This window comes from Pseudonaja textilis, chromosome 1 (genome assembly GCF_049901715.1).
Source record: "Pseudonaja textilis isolate UNSWEBS1 chromosome 1, rPseTex1.2, whole genome shotgun sequence".
NCBI classification, from domain to species: domain Eukaryota; kingdom Metazoa; phylum Chordata; class Lepidosauria; order Squamata; family Elapidae; genus Pseudonaja; species Pseudonaja textilis.
Window position 1 is genome coordinate 187,464,553 of NC_141990.1, and position 22,437 is coordinate 187,486,989.

Consider the following 22,437-nt stretch of genomic DNA (forward strand, 5'->3'; position numbering starts at 1 on the left):
ACATAAGTACTCACAAACTGCCTATGTAAACCTCTCAGTGCAACAAAGCTTTCCAGCATAATGGATTTTATTTTAGAAACTGGTTTTATTCAGCTTCAAAGGCCCTTTAGAAATGGATTGAATGGTAATTATGTGTGGAAGACTCTGGATCGCTTCATTTTTTCCCCCCAACTTTAAGACTATTTTAATGTTGAATTTTAGCTTTCTTAAGCAAAGCACTTACCAAAATGGTTTGAGAGCTAGAGGGATTTAATTGAACCCTGTTGAGGTTAACATGCTTCCAAAACCTAGGTTGGTTCCTAGAAACAGGGTTTTTTTCTTCTTCTTCCATTCAGTTGTGTCTGATTCTCAAAGGCTGCCTAGACAAGTCCCTGCAGTTTTCTTGGCAAGGTTTTTCAGAAGTAGCTTGCTGTTACCTCCTTTCTGGGGCTGATGGAAAGTGATTGGCCCAAAATCATCCAGCTGGCTTTGTGCCTACAACAGGAATATCCCAATTTTTAGCTAGATGCCTTAACCACTATACCAAACTGGCTTTTCAGTTTCATCTCTCTCTCTCTCTCTCTCTCTCTCTCTCTCTCTGTATGTATGTATATACATATACATATACATATACATATACATATACATACATACATACATATATATATATATATATATATATATATATATATATATATATATAAATCAAAAGTAGTAATGTGTTTGCAGAGAGTTATACTTGTTCACCTATACTTATAAATGCAAATTTAGAAATAATTTAAAAAACTTTCCGTCAACTTAAGTTTTCCACCATTACATCTTCTTACATTATTTTAAATCTTTATAAATTTTAAATCTTCATAAATAACATTATAAATCTTAAAATAAAAAATATGGACAATTGTGACTATTTCCAGCCCAATAATATTGACTATAGTTTCAAAGCAACATATTCCCTCTCTGTTAAAAGAAGCACTAATTCTGCCAATGGGCTAATGTTTAAGGAAATTAAAATTAAATAATCTAAATTAGAAATAGATTGAGTATAATATTTACCCTCCAACTTTATATGATTGATTATTTTGAGCAGGTTTTTAAAAAGATTATTAGGTATTGATTATTTATTTGAATTTATATAACCAATGATCTCAGTGAAGTGACTGGACAGCTCAAAAATTTAAAATGTGAAGAATGACCATTTATTCTTTTCTCCACTAAATTGTGTTTATGATGGGTCTTTGGTGCTGTTTTGAGCTTAATTGTTGATTTTTTTTTCAGACATGTCATTACCCAAACTAGGAAACATCATCAGTGCTAATCAGGGCTAGATGTTACCCTATGTTGAGTAATGAAACATCTGCAAGAAAACAACCAACCTCAGAAAGCACCAACGATCTTTCATTTCAACCCTGAGCTATAAATATTCTCCTTTTTAATTTTGCTTATCCAGGGCCTTCCCTCATCCCCCACAAGATGCATTTGTTATTTTGTGTTAAGAACACCTTTTAAAGTTGAAAAAGAAAATGTCATTTAGGCAGGGTATACCTTCTTAGATCTTAGACTAGCCATTCTGAATGGAAGGAGAAAGGGGTATGCAGGAATACAGCCTTTCCAAATCAACCAGACTCATGTTGTAAGAAGACTGTTTCTCATCAGAGTTCCAATTTCATCCTTTGAAAAGGGTGATTGCATTATGCTGTCCTGAGCAGCCAAGCTTCACATGCAAACAGTAAATCTAATCAATTTGGTAAAAAGTATTTCATAGAATCTCAGCAAACAATAGAAATAGCTGTGTGGCTTTGCAGGATTTGGGTGATTCACTAAGTTTATCTGAAAGAGCTCAAGAAGCAGCAAAACAATTCCTGATGCACAAGAGGTTGTGTATGTGAAAGTGTTCATACACACGATCCATTTAAAATAATTAAGAGAAGCTCTTTTTTTAATGTTGACCTGCAATTATTCAATCTTTTATTCCATGTTACTCCCAAATTTTACTCTATTTGACTTCAACTTAATAAAATTAAAAAATACCATGATCGTTTTGGAATACCTATCAAAAAGTATCTACCAAAATGTTTCAAGTTATCCTCTATCATAATATTGATCTGTGCCAGAGAACTTCTTAACCGGTTTCTTGTAGTCTCTAATTCTAAATAGTGTATAATAGTATAATTGTTATTAATACTTTTTTTGCTTAGATTCAGTGTTAATCTTCCCAGAACAACACAGAGGTTTTATTTTTCCACAACTAACTGAATAGTTAATATGTAAATGAAAGAATGTTTTAGGTCATCTTAATAAACATGGAAAGAGAACTGTAGAACTGTCCTAGTTCTAAACACTCTTGTCCATAACAGGAAAAGAAATAAACACAACATCTAATTATTCATTCAGGATTTTGGTACTTTTCATTCTTTCTGTTTAAAATTTACAGCTCTATAATTTATTGCTGGATTTATATGGCTGTCCATGTCAAATACATGGCTTTAATAACAAAAGAAAACCACATACAAGCCAGAGAAGTTTGATTCTTACAACTATCTCAGGGTGGGTCATTGAATTGGGGAGCAGGGTTTGTAATTGTCAATATTAATGTTTTTGTCACTCCTCCCAGTTCAATTAAAAATTGTGCATCAGAGGTGGTATTCAGCAGGTTCTGACCAGTTCTGTAGAACGGGTAGCAGAAATTTTGAGTAGTTCAGAGAACTGACAAATGCCACCTCTGACTGGAGATTTTACAGTATCCTTCCCCTGCCACACCCACCAAGCCACGTCCACAGAACCAGTAGTAAAAAAATTTGAATCCCACCACTGTTGTGCATATGCTGATTTGAAATTCAATCTTTTTGGTTATTTTAATCCCAATTACATATTGGAGAATTGTACATTGTCCAAGGGTTAGATTGCACCAGCCAGTATAAGGCCTAAAATAATTAAATAAAATGCCTTTTAGATGTGTTGGCATTACAACTCTCAGAATTCCTATCCTGACTGAAAACCCTGGAAGTTGCAGGAGGAGGAAAGACATGATTGGAGAAGGCACAAAATTTGGACAAAGCTAGTATAGATATCAAGACAACGTAGTTATGGCTAATTTAAATTTCAGTAATTTCAGTGGGTTTGCTTTAAGTATGAATGAATCGGGATCTAACCCACTGAATCCATGGATTTTGGTAAAAACATATGCCTTCATTTTCTGGAATGTTAGATGCAAGAGTCCTTCCTTTTTGCCTGAAGACATTTCTTCATCATGACTACAAGGAGCCAACACCTAAATATTTCAGGATGCTTTGTCTCCACATGCCAGAGATGAAAAAGATACATAGCCTTAGGTAGCTTTTAGGTATTTGCATGGCTGCTCCTGGGTATATATTATATGTTCTTCTAGTGGGTAGAAGCAAATAGCATAAGAGCTGAGCAATAAGTCCTAATGAACCAAATGCTACCCCTGGTGTCATGAATCAGCAAGCTTTTGATAGCCAGAAGATTAATTTTTTTCTGAGTCACTGCCCAGACAGATCTATAGACAGCAAAAATCAGCATATTTGGGTTTACCTGGGCTAAAGTCAAAATCAGAGATTCATTTTCAGATGTGTTCATGAGCACTCAGGAGTCTCATGTTAACTGGTATGCCCCACCATTTACTGTATATCCTTTTCTGCTTTAAGTGTTTGTCTCTTTAAACACACACTTGTTTTGTTTCTTTAGATGGCAAAGCAGTGAACTCTTTATTGCAGCACCAGGGGAGGTGAGATGAAGGAGGGGAGGTGGGGGGGCGGTGAGGGGGAGAGGAAATGAATGTTACTTTCCACTACCCTAGCCAGCATGGACAATGGTAAAGGATGCTGAAAGAGCCATGAATCCTCTGCCACCTGATTCGTTTCTTCAGCTGTTTTTGAATCCAGGGTTAAATGTTTGTTTGTTCAAAATTAAGATCAAATTGGAGGATATTCTGATTTTGCTTGATATAAGCCATTCAAATTGCTCAACTGCTAATATTTTAGTCATGAGATTTTTAAATTTGTGTAGGAAAACAAGCTATTTGGAGGGGGGGAAGCCCAACACTCCATGTTTTAAAGTTGTTAAAAGTGAAATCTCCCAAATCTTACAACAATTGAAATTTGAAAGAGCAACCCAAGACATATTGGTGTTACATCTCCTGGCATCTACAGCAATCTTGGAAGTACCAACATTGATGTAAGATACTAGCCTGGGAAAGACTAACCTTCAGTATCCACTTCAAGGAATTCTGGAAATTCCTAACCCATTTTCTCCTGGTAAGCTACATTTTTTTCTATCCTGCTCTGCGGAGTGGAGAGTTGGTCTCTGACAGAAAGCCACTTAAAGAGACTAGAAGTATTTGAAATGTGGATTTACAGGAGGCTGTTACGCATAAGTTGGGTTGACAAAATCAGAAATGAGGAGGTGATAAGCCACCTGGGAAAACCAAGGGAAATCATCAAAACCATAAAAAAGTGAAAGTTATAATAGTTTGGACATGTGATACGACAACCAGAAAAATACAGCATACTTCACTTAATCCTCCAAGGAAAGATTGAAGGCAAACAAGGTCCAGGCAGAAGAAGAAGAACATGGCTTCAAAATCTGGTTTGGATGAAACTCAACAGCACTTTTTCGTGCGGTTGTTGATAAAAATAGGATCACCAACATGATCGCCAATGTCCAATGACAGATAAGGCACAACAAGAAGGAGAATATTAATTAAGGGGTATCTCCAGTAAACCTCATGGATTCCAAATTGATGGCATATGTATTACAATGAGATCATCAAGCAAATGCCACCACCATTATATACTTGCACTCCAAAATCAGACACAAGTACTGTACATAATTGATATCATTTGTGCAATGATGTCATAATTCATCCTATAAAGCTCCAGGAATGCAGGAAGAACCAAATCTATTCCCACAGGATATATTGATTTTCTTCCCCATATGATCTCGAAGGCAAGGGTGCAGCACCAGAGGAAGGAGGCAGGTGATGAGCAAAAACTTTTTGGAATTCTAGGGAATCATCCTGATCAGATTGAACAATAAGAAATGGATCACTATTTTATCTTTCTGTAAAGTAGATTGTTGTCTTGGCAAAAACCAAACTAATTCATACATCACGCTATGAAACAATGTTTACGGAGGACGGTTTCAAACTAAACTGGTTTATGAGCACCAGTAAACCCCCAGCTATTGGGACCACATGCTTCCTATTGCATCAGGCATTAATTTTTTTTTAATTAAATTATGAAAAATATTTTAATTAAAAAAATTGAGAGCTGGAAGGCATGAAGCAAATTATCGGCCTCTTGCATCAACTTTACTTTCAAGACTGCCTCTGGGCAGAAACTTCACAGCATTGTTAGAAAAGAAGAGCGGTGATTAGCTGCAATCTAGTGTTTCCTTTGGAAGTATGCCCACCTTTCTACAAAAAAAGACAAAAATAGAGAACATTGTAGGGGACAAAAAGGGGTGGTGTGGAGCGTTATCATTAGTTTTGCAAGTGGGTTAAAATTAGTCATAGTCAAAGGAGAAGCCATCTTGTAAATATAGGCAGGCTTCCCATTTCAGCCATTTTGTGAGGACATGTACACCATCTTCTCCAAATTCCCAATATACCCACCGCTGGCCCGAAGAAGCCCATTTATATAGACTATTTGTTAATTGGAAATATGCTTGCTGCAAACATTAGATGGATATCAAATGGAAACTTGACAGCTAATTGGAGCTAATTAGGAAGTACTATAGAAATACTTAGGAAGTGCTAAGTAACTATTCTAGCTATAGACTTATTTTCATCTAAACTTAAAATCTACCTGGATTATGCTAGCTGGGAGTGATAGAAATTGTAATCCAACATACCTGGGCCTACTTGAATGGATAAGGCAGCTGTAGGTCTCACACTGTTTAAAGAAGCCTTGAACATTTGGACAAAGATCAAACAGAATCAGATTTAGGATATGATAAACATGGATATCTTGAATAATGGGATCTATTAACACTTTATTTTATTATTAGTTCTTTCTAATATGTAATACAGTGCAATTCACAAGACCAACTTTGTAATCAGCTGATACAATTGCTGAACTTTAGAATCACAAAATTATGGCGTTAAAAGAAACCACAAGGATCATCTCTTCCATGTTTAAATGCTTTGCTGCATTTCATTTTACAATTTTGTTACATTTGGAGCATTTAATGGCAGAAGCTGATTAATCTGATCGATAGAGTGGTTGGATTTCAAGAGCGGTTAAAAGGTTTGGTTGTTTCCTAATTGTAAACTCTTAGAGGTAATTTTAAAGGCTTTATTTCACCTACATAACAATATGACTTAAGAAAGCTTTTAAAACTATTATCCTTAACACAGAAGTCAGCGCAGGAAAGCTGTACAAGTTCTACAATAGGCCCTCTTTGTGAGCTGTAGACAATAGCAGCTTGTCACTGTCTCCTTTAATTTCCCCCTGGGCTGTTTGCGTGAGAGGATTATATCTTTATGGTAAAAGCAGACCATTTTCTAAAGCAACAAAACAATGCCTCCTGCATAGACATTGTGCCAACCCCCTATTTTTACTTTGGTTATAGCTGACTGCACATTTGTATGCCACAAGAGTGAAAGTCTAAACAACTGTCATTCCAAGAACTGGCAAAAATATAGAAAGATTCACAACCGAGAGCCTAGAGTTGTATTCCATTCCAATGGATTTCAGGCATGCAAATAATCAAAAGGGTAATTTACACAATATGTAAAATGTGCATGATGCTGAAGGCCGTCAAGTTTATTTGCTCTCATATCAATACATTATGATATAAATGTAAACAGTCAGGATGGCCCAGTTGGAATTACCAAGCCCAGGAGGTGGATAGTCCAATTCTTCTCCATGGACCTTTATTGATAATAATTCTACAGATCTCAAACAGGCACTGGCTATTTTCAAAGACTCTGCTGATACCACTGCAGTTGTTTTGTAAAGGCCCAAGCTCTTGTGCAAACATATACAAGGATGTAAATATTTTCACCTAGGGAAACACAGTGTGGAAATCTGACTTACCTAACATAAATCTATGCATAAACTTACTGGCTCTTAAACTCCAGCAAGTTTGCATAACCTATTGATGGAGATCTACTTGGTTAGCTTAATTTATTTCTTCTACTGTCTCCCTCCCATCCTCTCACTTTTTCTATATGAGATCTAACACATTTCTTTCTACTACTAATCCCACCCAGAATAGTTACATTATGGTTTTTAAGGGGGAAATTAATTAAATACCTATGTACTTTTTACAAGCAGTTCCTTCCCTCTCTCCCTCCCGTTTTTCTTTCCTATATTGATAAATAATAAAACATTCGAGATTCTAGTATGAATTATTATGTCATTAGTATTAAACTCAAAGGTCTATACTTTTTTATATTATAAAAATTAATGCACTTTGCAATTTTTATCAATGTTTTCAGCATTACTTGCAAAAATTTTTTAAAAAGGTTTTTCTTTATTAAACAAACACACAAAAAAATACATTAAAAATATTGAACATGGTACAGTCTTCCTAACATCCATCTCTGTCATTACTTTGCTAAGTATAATAATAATAATAATAATAATAATAATAATAATAATAATAATAATAATAATACATATTTTCATTCCATATACATTAAATATACTTATAACCTTTCCTTATTCTCTTGAATCTTCCTCTTCTCTAGCCAACCATAAAAATTGTTCCATATTTTATAATATATCCGAATCATCCTTATTTTTTAATTCCTTTGTTAATTTATCCATTTCTGCGCACATCATAAGTTTCCTAATTATTTCAAATTTGTTTGGAGTATCTTTACTTTTCCATTGCTGTGCGTAAGCCAATCTTGCTGCAGTAATTATATGGATTATTAAATATATATTTTCCTTGTCATATTTCCTCATATTAATCCCTAACAGAAAGAACTCCGGTCTATATTTTATTTTCAGCCCACATATTTCTTCTAGCCACTTCTGTAATTTTTGCCAATATTTTTGGGCCTGTTTGCAACTCCACCACAAATAGTAAGAAGTTCCTTTTTCTTTATTACATTTCCAGCATGTGGGGGAAAGTTTTGAATACATTACTGACAATCTTGATAGAGGTATGTGCCATCTATAAAATAATTTATAAAAAGTTTCCTTAAACGGTATGGCTAATGTCATCTTTTTATTTCTTTTCCATAATATTTGTCAATCATCTAAATTGATGCTATAACCGAAATTTTTCATCCATACCACCATTGTTTCCTTTACTTTTTCTTCTTCCAATTTAAATTCTAATAAAACTTGATAGATTTTTTTTATGATCTTCTCATCGGTTCCTAATAGTATTTCATCTAATTTTGTCTTAGTTCCACTAATTCCCCACTCTTTCTTGTCCCTTAAGTATTTCAATTGGAGTTGCAAATAGGCCCACCATTCCACATCAATTGCTTGATTTTTCAGATCTTGTCTAGATTGTAGTTTCCCTTGATCATTTAATATATCTTCATAAGTGATGGATTTTCCATGTCTCAGTAAAATGTGGGTGCATCAATGCTTCCAAAGTTGATAGCCAAATGGGTGTTTCTACATACATTTGCCTTTTTATTTTATTCCATGTATTTAAGAGAGTCTGTCTAACTTTATGTCTTTGAACATAGTTATAGTCCTTTTGATTATCCTGCCAGAGGAAGGCATGCCATCCCGACTGCAAATTGTAACCTTCTAATGTTAATATTCTTTTATTTCTGTGGTTTATCCAATCTTTCATCCAGCTTAGAACTGCAGCTCTATAATACAATTCCCAGTCGGGTAGGCCAAATCCTCCTCTTTCTGTAGCATCTTGCAGCAACTTCAATTTGACTCTTGGTTTTTTCTTTTGCCATATAAAATTTGTTATTATTTTATTCAAATTATCAAAAAACTTTTTTTTCCAATCTTATGGGGGCATTTTGAAAAAGGAATAATAATTTAGGTAGTAGATTCATCTTTATTGCTGCTATACTTCCCATGAAGGATAGTCTTAATTTATCTCATTTTTCCAAATCTTCAGATATTCGTTTTATTAATGGGTCATAATTATCTTTTTTGAGTGTTGTAAATCTCACCAAAATAGTAATCCCCAAATATTTAACTTTCTCTACAATTTGGATGCCCATTCTCGCTGCTAAAGTTTCCTTTTGTTTATTTGTCATATTTTTAGTAATTATTTTTGTTTTCTCCCTATTAATTTTTAGCCCCATGACTTCCCCAAATTCTTCTAAATTATCTATCAATTTTGGTATTACTTGTTATTACTTGCACAATTTAAGTCCCTTTATGTTCTTTAATATTTTAGAAAGCCTGTTCCACATTTGATACCTTTTGAGCATCTTTAAATGTTTAATTTATGTTAATCATCACAGTGTTACAGTTTCTACTTTTCCATTGTATAAATGCCACTGCACTTAGTTACTATCTGCATTCTATAATACATTATTTGTATTTGATAAAGCGGTAAGTGCAATTAACTTGGTTGAGGGTGGGCGGGAAGATATGTGACTCTTCTAAATGAAGAAACAGTTCATTAACACAAGGTTCCTCCTTTTTCAGCGGCAGGATAACAGGACTCAAAAGACTGGAAGGTCATTCTTGGATCCTGGGATAGTATCTTCTCTGTAAAAAAGAATCAAGAACACTTATTCCATCTAAAACATTCTCATTCCCCTGATTATAAACTAGGGAAAGTTGTTCATGTAAACATCCCATAGTCACTATTACTGAATAGGTCCTCTAGGATTTTCTTGACACGCATTATCTCAAACAATCTATAAATTATTATCTTCTCTATTTATGCTGCTCCAAGTAGATAAACTGCTTCAAAAGAAAAGAAAGTGACAGATTGTTCTTACGGCTGGCACAGAATACAGACAGTAGTAGAATGCTCTAAAGAGAAGAATCCACTGCCTTATATAACACTTGCAGGATTGTTTATATAAACATCCAAAACGGAGGCAAGGGAAGCAGTTGTTTCCTGCGCAGAACTTTTGCTTTGTCACTTGCCTCATACATATATAAAATAACGGATAAATTCATCCTGCTTTCCAGGCTGTGGAGAAGGGGGAGTACTTAAACCAAAGTCTTGTCTTTTTTTTAAGGTAGATTTTGCCTTTCTGTGTGATTTCAGCTTTTGATGCAAGCAAACCTGGACTATACATGTCTTCAATTTACAACAGTTCATTTAATGTCCATTCAAAGTTACAATGGCATGCAAAAAGTGACTTATGACCATTTTTCACACTTACGACCATTGCAGCATCCCTGAGGTTATGTGGTCAAAATTCAGGTGCTTGGCAACTGGCTCATATTTATGACGGTCCCAGTGTGCTGGGGTCACGTGGTCCCCTTTTTCAACCTTCTGATAGACTAAGTCAATGGGGAAGCCAGATTCACTTAACAACCGAGTTACTAACGTTGGAATTTAAAACCCATCCCGCTCCTAGGAAAATGAAATATTTTAGGATATACTAAAAAGGCAGAATATTATCCCTAAAGAAAAAGGCAGAAACTCAGCCCCCCACTCCCACTTTTGCTAATGGACCATTACTCTGGCCTGGGTCAGTCTATTTTACATAACAAAGATCTACTCCAGGTAGAGCTATAATAGGAATTGCCCAAAGCCCTTCCATTACATCATCATCCAGCAAGGCTCAACCAAGTCTGGGACTCAGGACAGCTTACAGAGTTGCCCCTGCGTGGCCCCATGGGAGTCCCAACAGAGGGTATAAAACCAAGGGTCTCTCAGCATCTTGCCCCTTCTTCTTTTCCTTCACCCAATATCTTGAAGCATGTGATTGTCCCTTTCACTTTGGGGCTCCAAGCCTTGTGGTCCTGTCCACCATTAAACCATCTTTCCAAGCAGTCACCATGTTTCCAGTCAATGTCTTTCTTCCCCACATGGAACTAAACCCAGAAGGATATCTCTTCCAACGCTAACTTAAGAACTGCAGTGATTCACTTAACAACGGTGGCAAGAAAAAATTGTAAAATGGGGGAAAACTCACATAACAAATGTCTCACTTAGCAACATAAAAGTTGAGCTCAATTGTGACCATAAGTCGAGGACTACCTGTAATGACAGACAGAAAAAGGGATGTAATTTATTTTTCTCCAAAAGATAATCTTGCTGCCCATCCTTCCCTACAAAGTTCTAGAAAAAAAAGGTACACACACACACACACACACACACACAAACAGACATAGACATATATATCACAGGTGTTTTAAAAGCCTTTCATGGATCAGTTAGTTATCTGTTGATTCATTTTTTTAGAATGAAGGAGAACTGACTAGAACAACAGCATCCTGAAAAGAAAGACACCGAAGAACAACTAACATCTTTTTGTACATGATGGTTTCAGCTGTAATGTCTATCAAAGAAGGACAGAAGAAAGATTGGTGGTTAGTTGGTTGTTTGCCAGTGCATGGCCTAGTTCTATTTTTAGATGTTTAAAAGGTCATTAATATGCTGAGGTATTGACTTGCCACTGTTTTGTCTTTCCATTCATTTTCATAGTCTCGTTCTGGTTGTGATTTTTCTTGCTGAGTAGTCTTTCAATTTTGCTCACAACTTCCCCATTCTAGGTTGGCAATTGACTCTGATCTACACAGAATAACCATAGAATAACCTCTTTCACCACCCTAGAGGAGAGCAGGCTAACTTAATAGAGCACAGGAAATGCTGTGTGCTGTACACTTAATGCCATACAGCATAGGCTGTGTGCAGTAGCTAGCATGGTTTGGGTATATAGCTATCATTTAAATTGAAAGTTAGAACTGTGGTCTGAATCTGCATATGAAATTTAAATTGGTTACTGGTAAGTGGATTAATGTCATTGTTTTGTAAATACACTTACAAGTAACCAGAAACAAAAGTGTTATTTGCACAATTTCAGCTGGTTAGTTCCTAGAACTTGGTGGCTGATCACATTTAACAGATTTAACAGATAATCAGAGTTGGAAGTGACCTTGTAGATCATCTAGTCAAACCCCACACCCAAGCGGGAGACCCTACACCATTTCTGACAAATGGCAGTAGATTATCAAGTAAATATTAGGATGAAATAAAATGTAGTCATTTCTTTTGGAGTTGGGAAGTGATTTGTCAAAGAAATCAATCAATATTTGAATAGGCAATTTCTCAGATCATTTGGCATATAATTTAACAGCAATGAAAAGAGGGCGCAAGACTACAGCAATGGGATGATATTCATATATTTTAAATGTTTTTTCTAGGGAAGAGACTATGATCTAGAAATCACAGGATATTCCACAATGATCTAAACATCAGGGATATTCCACAAGGAGATAGTTTGTTGGAGTTTCTATTCTATAGCTAGTGATGAATCAGTCCAAATGTTTCATCGTATGATTTCTGGAAGTCAAATAGATACAGTATGTAACCAATATTCAGATGAGCTCTGTGGATGTATCGGAGGAGGTAGAACATCTAAAGTTTCTCTTTCAAGCTGAGGGACCTTCATAAAATTTAAATCTAGCAGAAATTAGCAACATGTTAACCAATGCTTTCAAATGAATGATAATTTAGGGATCTGGATACGCCCCATATCATATCCTTTCAGGCTCAATAGATAATGTTCCATAGACTGCAAGTGTGGTATAACGTCAAAGATACCCCTCCACCCTCCACTACAATTATATCAGGTCCATTAGAACCATTCCAAAGAGTTGGAAGGTTTTCCACATTAATTCACAAATCAAGTTCAAGACTGCTCATTTGCTTTACATAGCCAATTTACAGTGAAGTTTGCACATAGAAATAAGTTACTGCACACTACTTTGGATACCATGGTTAAAGAAGAATGAATAGATAAAATATTTTTATGCAGATAGATTGGATTCATTCTGATTAATGTAAAGTTAGGAAATGAACTGGATTCTTAAGGAGACAAAGTCAGTTCCAGACTCTGGTCTGTCTAGATAAATAAGAGCAACTAAGTTGGTGAAAGTGGAGGGCATGAGAAAGAAATGCTGTTTTACAGAAACTATGGTTCTTCCATGTTTATAATAAATAATAGCAAGACCATTTTTAAATAATGATATTTCTTCAGTTTTGAGTGGATGAAACAAACTGGCATACCAGGTACCATACCAAACTGGTATACCAGGTACCAGTTTTTCACATTTATGTTCAGATCTTTGGATTAAGTTGGTATTCTGTCTTATGATTCACTTGCTGAATATAAAGACAGATAGAATAATTCTACAAATCCTTCCATACAAAGTTTCTTTTATTGGATTATATTAGGTATCCTCAAGGTGACTCACAGTTATGTCAAGATGCATCTAATGTCGAATTCTTTGCATAGTTGTAATCGTAGTGTAAATGATATTAATCTTTCTATCCCAGAGTCGCAGAGGCAGGGGGTAAAACTGCCACCATGAGGCTGTGTTCAGGCAAGAGTGAGGAAGCCTCCCCCAACCCAACAAGGATCAATTTAATGACCAATCAGGATTACGGATGTGGCCACATGACATGGACTACATTTCCCAGGATACCTTAACTACATTTACAATGATGTATTTCCTTAAGGGGACAGCTGTCAAATCCTAACTAACTATCCCAAATCCCATTAACTCTAAACTATCTGGACAGCACACTCCCCACCTGGAATTGTAAATTCCACTAACTAAGTAAAGAGCAATTAACTAAGATAAACAGTAAAGAGTAATACTAACTGAATAGCAAATAACTATATAACTAAAATAAACAGTTAGCTATATAGCTAAAGGCAACAGTAAATAGCAATAAAGCATCAAACAAAGCAAAGCATTAGGGTTCAATCTTCAAGTTCAGCCTTTCTCTGCAGCAACACAAGGTCGGTGACTGGTCTAGTGTAGAGCTTCTTGGTGAAAGTCTGCTGGTCGCAGGAGGAATCTAGCAACCTCACTATTAGGATCTCGGCTGTGCGGATAAGCCCATCAGAGCTGGGCAGGGTTTGATGTACAAGTCCCATAGGCCACGCATTCCGATGCACATCCTTGTCTTTCAGCAAGACAAGGTCTCCCTCTTCAAGGTTCAGTTCTTTGGTCTTCCATTTACGGTGGTCTTGTAGGGTAGACAGGTATTCTTGCTTCCAATGGTTCCAAAAGATGTTGGCAAGCTGTTGAACTTGTCACCATTGTTGTTTGTACAAGTCCTTAGAATCAAAGTTCCCTAACGGTGCGGGCCAATCACCCATCTTCTGCGTTAGCAAGGCAGCTGGAGTGAGAATAGTCAGATTCTCAGGATCTAAAGAGAACGGAACTAAAGGTCGGCCATTGATGGTGGCCGCGACCTATGCCATAAGGGTAGATAGAGTCTCATGTGTCAGTTTAGGACTTTTCACCAACATGGAATCTAGGATTCTACGCGCTATTCCAATCATGTGTTCCCACACTCCTCCCGTGTGAGATGCGTGGGGAGGATTAAATATCCATCTGCACTTGTTGGCTTTAAGGTAGCCATCGATCGGTGAGTCAGGGTGAATGCCGTCATTTATCTGTAGTCCTTTACAAGCGCCTACAAAGTTTGTTCCACAGTCAGATCTGAATACCTTGACTGGGCCTCTGTAGCCTTGAAACCTTCTCAGGGCGTTGATGAAGCAAGAGGCGTCCATAGATTCGATGACCTTGATATGGACTGCTCGAATGCTGAGACAAGTGAAGAGTACTGCCCATCATTTGCTGTTAGCTTGACCGCCCCTGGTCTATCGGGCAGACACAGACCAAGGGCCAAATACATTGAGGCCTACATTGGTGAACGGTGATTTGGAACTCAGGAGCTCAGGTGGTAGGTCAGCCATCATTTGGTGTAGAGTGTGACCCCATTGTTTGCGACAATGGAAGTAAGACTGCAGAACGGTTGTAATACATCTTTTGGTGCTTATGATCCAGAGTCCATTCGCTCTGAGGGCACCTTCCATGAAGTGGCGGCCTTGATGATGGATTGCTTCATGGTAGTGTTGTACTAACAGCTTCGTAACATGTTGGTTAGCAGGAAGGATGGTGGGGTGCTTGGTGTATGAGTGCATTTCTGCTTTGTGTAGGCAACCTCCTACACGAAGTACCTCCTGGTTGCTGAGGTATGGGGTCAGTGTCAGAAGTGGACTAGATTGTGGTATGGGCTTCCCTGCACTCAGACATCTGTATTCCGCTGGATATGCCTCTTGTTGTACACATCTCAATATTCATCTCTCAGCATGAGTATAGTGGTCTGGGAAGTATGACTTGAAGCCTTTCCGATGACTGAGGAGACGGACGACTGTGCAGACAACCACAGTCATTCCCAGTACGAGAGTTTTCCATCGGGAGAAGCGTTCAAAGCAAGCCAGTTTTCAGGGGCCTTCCTTCTCGCATTCTACTCTTGTTGCCAGGCAAACAACTGGAGGGACAACCGGTTCTACCTTCTTGACTAGCGGTCAAATGTTACCATCATTATCTGGATCTAGGAGTTCATATAACCGGGGTTCCCTGGCTCCAAGGCATCTGTATGCCACAAGAACTCAGGGCCTTTGAGCCAGGTAGAAGTTGATAACTAGGATGCAGAAATAGACCTTGTCGCATGAGCTGCAGGGTTCTGGTCCGTTGAGGACAAAAGGTTCCTTCAGCTCATGGATAAGGAATTTCAACAGGACGCAACCAGTAGTTGGCCTTAATCATTTTAATAGATAATCTAAAATAGACACTGAACCCTCTAATAATCATGGTCTTCTTCTGGACCCAACTCACATACATTGAACTTAAGGACATAACTGAATGCTACATTTCCCTTCAAAATTTAAGGCTTAAGACCTTAAAGAGGAAAACCTTTGCTCAGTTGAAGTAGATAAAGCAAATTAATGGATTAAGGCATGGAGTTCTTTACAGTAGATTACTCCTAATATATTTTGGCAATTTACATTATTTATAACTAACTTGGCAAAGTATTTGTAATTTTTAAGTTATCATTAGCTAAGAAGCTATTTTTAGGAAGTATGCCTGTTCTTGACATTTGTGCTATAAATCATTGCTGAATTGCTTCTGATTATTCAGAGATTTGCCAGTGAATCCATATCTATTTTTTATCCACTTCAGAAGTGGTATTCAGCAGGTTCTGACCAGTTCTGGAGAACCGGTAGCAGAAATTTTGAGTAGTTTGGAGAACTGGCAAATCTCACCTCTGACTGGAGATTTTACAGTATCCTTCCCCTGCCACGCCCACCAAGCCATGCCCACAGAACCGGGAGTAAAAAAATTTGAATCCCACCACTGATCTACTTCTCTTATACTGCATATGTAATCAAATGGGAAGCCAATTATATTTAATTATATTATTGCTTCATACCTATTACCAACCAAAAATATGGGATATTTTAATTCGCCACATATCCAAACCCTTTTTGTGGCTGCTTTTATGCTATGCTAAATCTACAAGTCAATAAAAACAGTGATGAGAAAACAAAACAACATAATGGTGAAAATGAAGTATAAGTTCTTTTTATCCAGTAAAGCTTTCTAGTTCTGACCAACAAGACAGTTACTGTCAGATCAGGGTCAACTAACCCACGCAACCCCACCACCACCAGTTCACCTCCCAATGACCCTGACTTGATGTAATCTCCTTATCACAAGATCCATCACAAGACTCACTGAAGACTTATGGCTGACCCATCCAAGGCTCCCACTTGACACACCCTTCAGGACCTGAAGCCCTTATAAACAGAAGAACACTGACATCCTCTAAACTCTGCTGAAGATGTTACCTATCCTGGTAATGAAATGTTTGGAAACCAATCCACAAGCTTGGGAAATGCTCTCATTGATTAATTTGTTGGCAATTATTTGAAATTGGCATAATAATTTTGACCCATGCACATTGACTACTCAAAAGAGCTCTAGAACTTTGCAAATCCTCGTGAAAATAAGCCAAAATATATCATGAAAACTGTATCCATTATTCCACACCACAACTGATATGTGTGGCAAGTTCTGGTCTGCCTTTTGCCATGTATTCATTTATTTAAGTTCGATTTAAAATTACATGAACAATAAAATGTTCAGGAATAATAAAATTGCACTGAAACAGGAAGATGATCTTTCAGTTCTTAAAATAGGGGAAAGAAGGACTGTTGATAAAAAAAAAATGTTTGCAACTTCTTTCAAACCAACATACTTTATACATCCAGCCTTCCTTTACAATATAAGCCAAATGTCAACATCTGACATTATTGAGATAACAATAAACCTTATTTGCCCTCAAGGCTAGGAAATGACAGAATCCAGTGTATTTAACTATTGTCCCTCCTAATAAAAGTGATATTACTGTTGTGGCCGTAAGGTAAAAAATAGTCCATTCCAACAGAGGATGTGGGGAAATAATTTACAGTACAATGGAATGTTCGTGTGGGCAAACTTAGTCCAGAGGTCCTTCTTGTTTGGGTTTTCTCACGCTTATTCCCAAGGACTTCTCTGCATTTCAGTTCTCTTCTCTCCCCACAAAAGGCAGCTTCTTTAGAGACAACCTACATTCACAGAGAGGTAGCACGTATTGAAGTAGGTGTGCAGCTTGACTTTTTTTTTAATGTATTACTGCAATAGTTTTTGTATTCGTGGCAGAATGAGCTCTCCTATAGCTGTGAGATGCTATTACCATCCGTAGTCTTTGAGGGAAGGAGGGTAGAAATTGGATGCAAAAAAATAATAAGAGTAATAATGATGATGCAGGTGATTCCATCCTTGTACTGTCGCACATATTATACTTTGAATAATGTCTGTCACTTCCCAAACTGTAGAGGCTGAGGGCTACTTGAGAGACTTTCTAGGAGCCACCTCAGATTTTTCTATGTGATTTCAGTTTCACACCTGTGCTATTAGATAAATCTGCACTATAAGGAGCATTATGATGGCACTACTGAAAGTGTTGTAAGCACTGATTCCCATGCATGCTTTTTATTAGGGGAAGCAACCCTCTTTTTTTGATCCAATTTCCAACCTTCATGTCATATTTTCCCATCAAATTCTGGACAAATACACTTTCTTGAGGCAGACCCAGGGAGTGAAAACTTTGCCTTGTTTGGAAAAGTTCTATCACCAATTCAAATACAGTAAATCTCTACTCTCAACCATGAAAGCTGATAAGGGTGACTCTCAGCCTGCTTCTCTCTGGCAGCCCAATATACCTGACAGGGTTGTTCCTGTGGATATAAAAATAAATAAATCAGGAAATGCTATATATGCTGTAGTAAGATCCTAGAGGAAAGGTGATATATATATCTAATAATTAAAATATTCAAAAGGTATAACTAATAACTACAAGCAATAACTAACAACTAAATATGACCAAAAGCAGCATAGGCTTGCTTTCATGACTGAAGCAGCCTTAAAACATGAATGAATGAATGAATGAAGTCTTTGTTGGCAAAGGGATATGCATATTGAGTTTAATTCTGAAGTGGCTATTATCTGAGATTTGCAGAGGGATAGTAAACTGGCAACAAGGCACAGTGGAGCACTTAACTTATAAAACATGACTTTATGCTCAACTGCAAATTATTCCTTGGCTGAGACTTGGCTGATTTTGACTTTGTTCAACCAACTAAACAATATACTTGTACATCTATTTTTAGTGCGTTGGTTGTTTTTTTAGCTTGTGTTCAAACTGGTTAAATTGCTCAGGAATTGAATTTGAAAAGTAATAGTAATAGGGAATTTACACAAGGTTATATATATATATTTGTGCATTGGTTGTTTTTTAGTTTATGTTCAAACTACTTAAGTTGATCAGGAACTGAATTTGGAAAGATACAAAGCTGGCTTGCAAGAACATGGACAGCATTGGCTCAGGTCTACTGAAGAAGTTCATGAAAGGGCAAAACCAGCAACCACTGCAATAAGGAGGGCAGTTGGGAATGGAATGGGACAACTCGCTGCAGCCAACCCGCCATGGCCAAGTCGTCACAGGACAAATTGCTGAGGGAAAAATTCAACAATTCAATGTAATTATTGAAAATATTTTTTAAACTATTTTAATTCTTGTCATTCACATTTCATTTTGCCCGTCCTTTGGCATCTTTCTTTCATTATTATAATCTACTATTTCTTCGATATTAGTGTAACTCTTTCCCTGCGGTGAGTTGGCCTTAACAAGTTGAATGTGCTGAGTTGGCCATGGCGAGTTGTCGTAGACCCATCAGGAGGGGAACCTTGAGTAAAATCAAGCTTGTACATGAAAGTATGATTATTCCATTTCAAACATTTCCATATCCTTCTGAGCTGGTGCCATGATATTTCCTCTATCAGTCACCAGAAAGCTTGAGGCATTATTATGTCAAGATGTATTAGTTGACAACAAATACAAAGTCAAAGAGAATAAATTATCAAGAAAGAGTTATGGATAGAATAACTCAAGAAAAGAGAGTTATGGAGTTTACGAATGGTTTGTGAATGAGAGTTACCAAGTATGTGCAGAGGAGATTTGTAAGATGGTACTTGAATAGAACCAGGGGAAAAAGTTCTGGTGTAAGGATCAGTTCTGATTCTTTGAGAAATGCTCCCTCTGTGTGATTTTGAGTCAATCACTCTCTCTGACATTCATGTGCTTCTGTAGCCCCTCCCCTCCCCGTTGCAATCCACTTGCTCCTTACTTTTGCCAAATTATAATGCAAGTTGATACTGTGATTAAAAATGATGGGAACATTTTTTTCTGGAGAGGAAGTCATTTCAATTTCCTGGAAATAAAGCCAAAAGTTAAAGTATAATGAACCTGGTTGTATCACACAGAGCACTAGAATTGCAAATCATCTCCAGTGGAAATTAAGCCCAGGCCAACCAGTGCTCAGATACTTCGTTTCACATAAGTCAGTGCTTTTCAAGTCAACCATGCAGGCTGGGGAATTCTGGGAACTGAAGTCCACACATCTTAAAGTTGCCAAGTTTGAAAAACATTGATGTAAGTGAACTGCAGGCAGAGGATGTGGCAAGAAGCCAGCTTTAATAAATAGTACACTTTATACCGTGAAACAAATCTACATGAAGGGAATTACTCTCTCTTCATTTTATTCAAGTTTTTTTTCCTCTGGCCTTGTGACAAAAGGCCTGTGTTTCTGTGTTTCTACTTCAAGTAATAAAGAAGTAATAAAACCAGACAGACTGAGACAGTGTTGCCTAGATATACATGTCCCTTTGAGCTGTTTGTCTGTCTGTTTTCCCTCAAGAAAAAATTATTTGGTCTACAGTACGCTGGCTAGAGCAAGGGTGTCAAACTCATGTCGTCAGGGTGGCGTCCCATGCAGAGGTGGGTTTCTACCGGTTCGTGCCGGTTCTATAGAACCAGTTGTTAATGTCACTGGTAGTTCTAAGAACCAGTAAAACCGACCCCTGCTTGGCCCCGCCCCTCTCCACTGCTCCTACGGGCCAAAAACTAGTTTTTATTACTGCGCATGTGCGAAAATCCCTTCCGCATTCTTCCCCGCCCACCCCTCTATTCACTGCCCCAGCCCCCGCCCCATCCGCCGCTCCAAAGTAAAAAAACATTTAAAAAAACAGGGTTTTTTTACTGCACCTAAGCAAAAATCCCTTCCACATTCTTCCCCCCACCCTTCCCTTCGCTGCCCCAACCTCTGCCCCCATCCGCCACTCCAAAGTTTAAAAACCCTGTTTTTTTAAAAAAAGCTTTTTTACTGCACGTGCAAAAATCCCTTTCTCATTTTCCCCCGCCCTCCCCACCCCGCCCCTACTTATAGTGCATGTGCGCTAATTACAAAGATTTACCCCTGCACCGCCATTGCTCACACCAGCAGAGGCAGCAGCAGCCGAGACAGACAGCCAGCTGTCTGTCCCTGCCTGCCTTCTGCCGCCCTGCTGAGTGAGGGCAAGCCGCAAGCCTCGGTTGCCACCGCCACTAACTGTCCTCGCCCAGTCGGCATGCCTTGCTCTGCCTGCCTCCTGCCACCACTGCTAGCTGTCCTCGCCCACCCGGACTGCCTACCCTGCCACCGGCCGCCCCAGTCACATGACCACCAAGCCACACCCACAAATTAGGCCATGCCCACAGAACCGGTTGTTAAGAAATTTGAATCCCACCCCTGGTCCCGTGACATATTGGGACTTTTTCCCCCTTCGCTAAATCGGCTGTGGGCGTGGCCAGCACATGATGCATCCGGCCCACGGGCCAGGAGTTTGACAGCCCTGGGCTAGAGTATTGGGCTAGGAAAAATAGTCAGGATTCACAACTTTTATATTATTTGTGCAAAAGAGGTGGAGCTTGCATTACAATGGGTAGTACAGCTTTCACTTTTCATCCACTTTCTCCCACTTCAGATGCCAATGTTTCTGAAACCTGCTAAATGTGCAGATTTCAAAAAATTGACTTTTTGTTTTCTGTGTGTGTACACCCATGCATACTCCATAGGAGCAGCATCCACAACTACAAGAAGATAATACCCTTAAATCAAAGTTCCATGCTACTTTACTGTATTAAAATTGCTAGTTTCCAGAGTGGATAATTTATAAAATAGTAGTTTTTTAAAAAATCAAATAGAATTTTTCTTAAGAGACAGTGTTAAAAATGAACCCCGCTCAAAAATGTTATCATTGATAGTAGAATTGTATTTTATGAACATGTTTGCTCTAAGCCATAACTGAGAGTTAACAGACTGATTCATCAGTCTGTTGTATGTGCACAGAGTATACACAATCAAATCTTTATTTCTCTTTCTAGATGTGGAAAAACAAAGGTCTATGAATGTAGAATATAGAATTAAATTAACTCAAAATAAGGAAGTTGATGGAGCTTATTATTGGATTCTTGAACCCTTTATAAAGAACTGCCCAGATCTGATGATCTGTGAACAAAATCATGAAGAAAAAAAATAGAAATATCATAGTCAAGGATTTTCTACAGTAGACTTAAGAAAAATGTTGAACATACAGCACTTCTTCTGAAGTTTAGAACACTTTTACTTCCTAAAAGTATAGGAAATACTGCTCTATTTCTCATTTTCTTCCCAAAATTCAGGACCATATTAACCCGTTGAATCAACCAGATTAGGTAGTGGTAAAAATGGGCCTGGTAACATATTATGATAAGCATACTTGCCAAATGTCCATGAATAATCAGACCATTGTGATATATATTAACATTTTACTCTGTGAAGCTAGTGGTAAGAAAGTTGAAATGGGATATCATTGAAACCACTCTCTCCAATATTTGGGTCTGCAGAAACAGCTAGTCTCTACAACTAAACCAGAAAATACAACAAATAATGAAATGTCTTCTTGAAAATTTGAGTACATGAAGTCTGAGGATTTGGATCACAATAAGAAGGGAACAGAATAGAAGAAAAACACCACATTTCAGTTAACCCCTATACATTTATTTCAACAGCAGCTATAACTAGCATCATTTCTCTTCTTCAACATGACA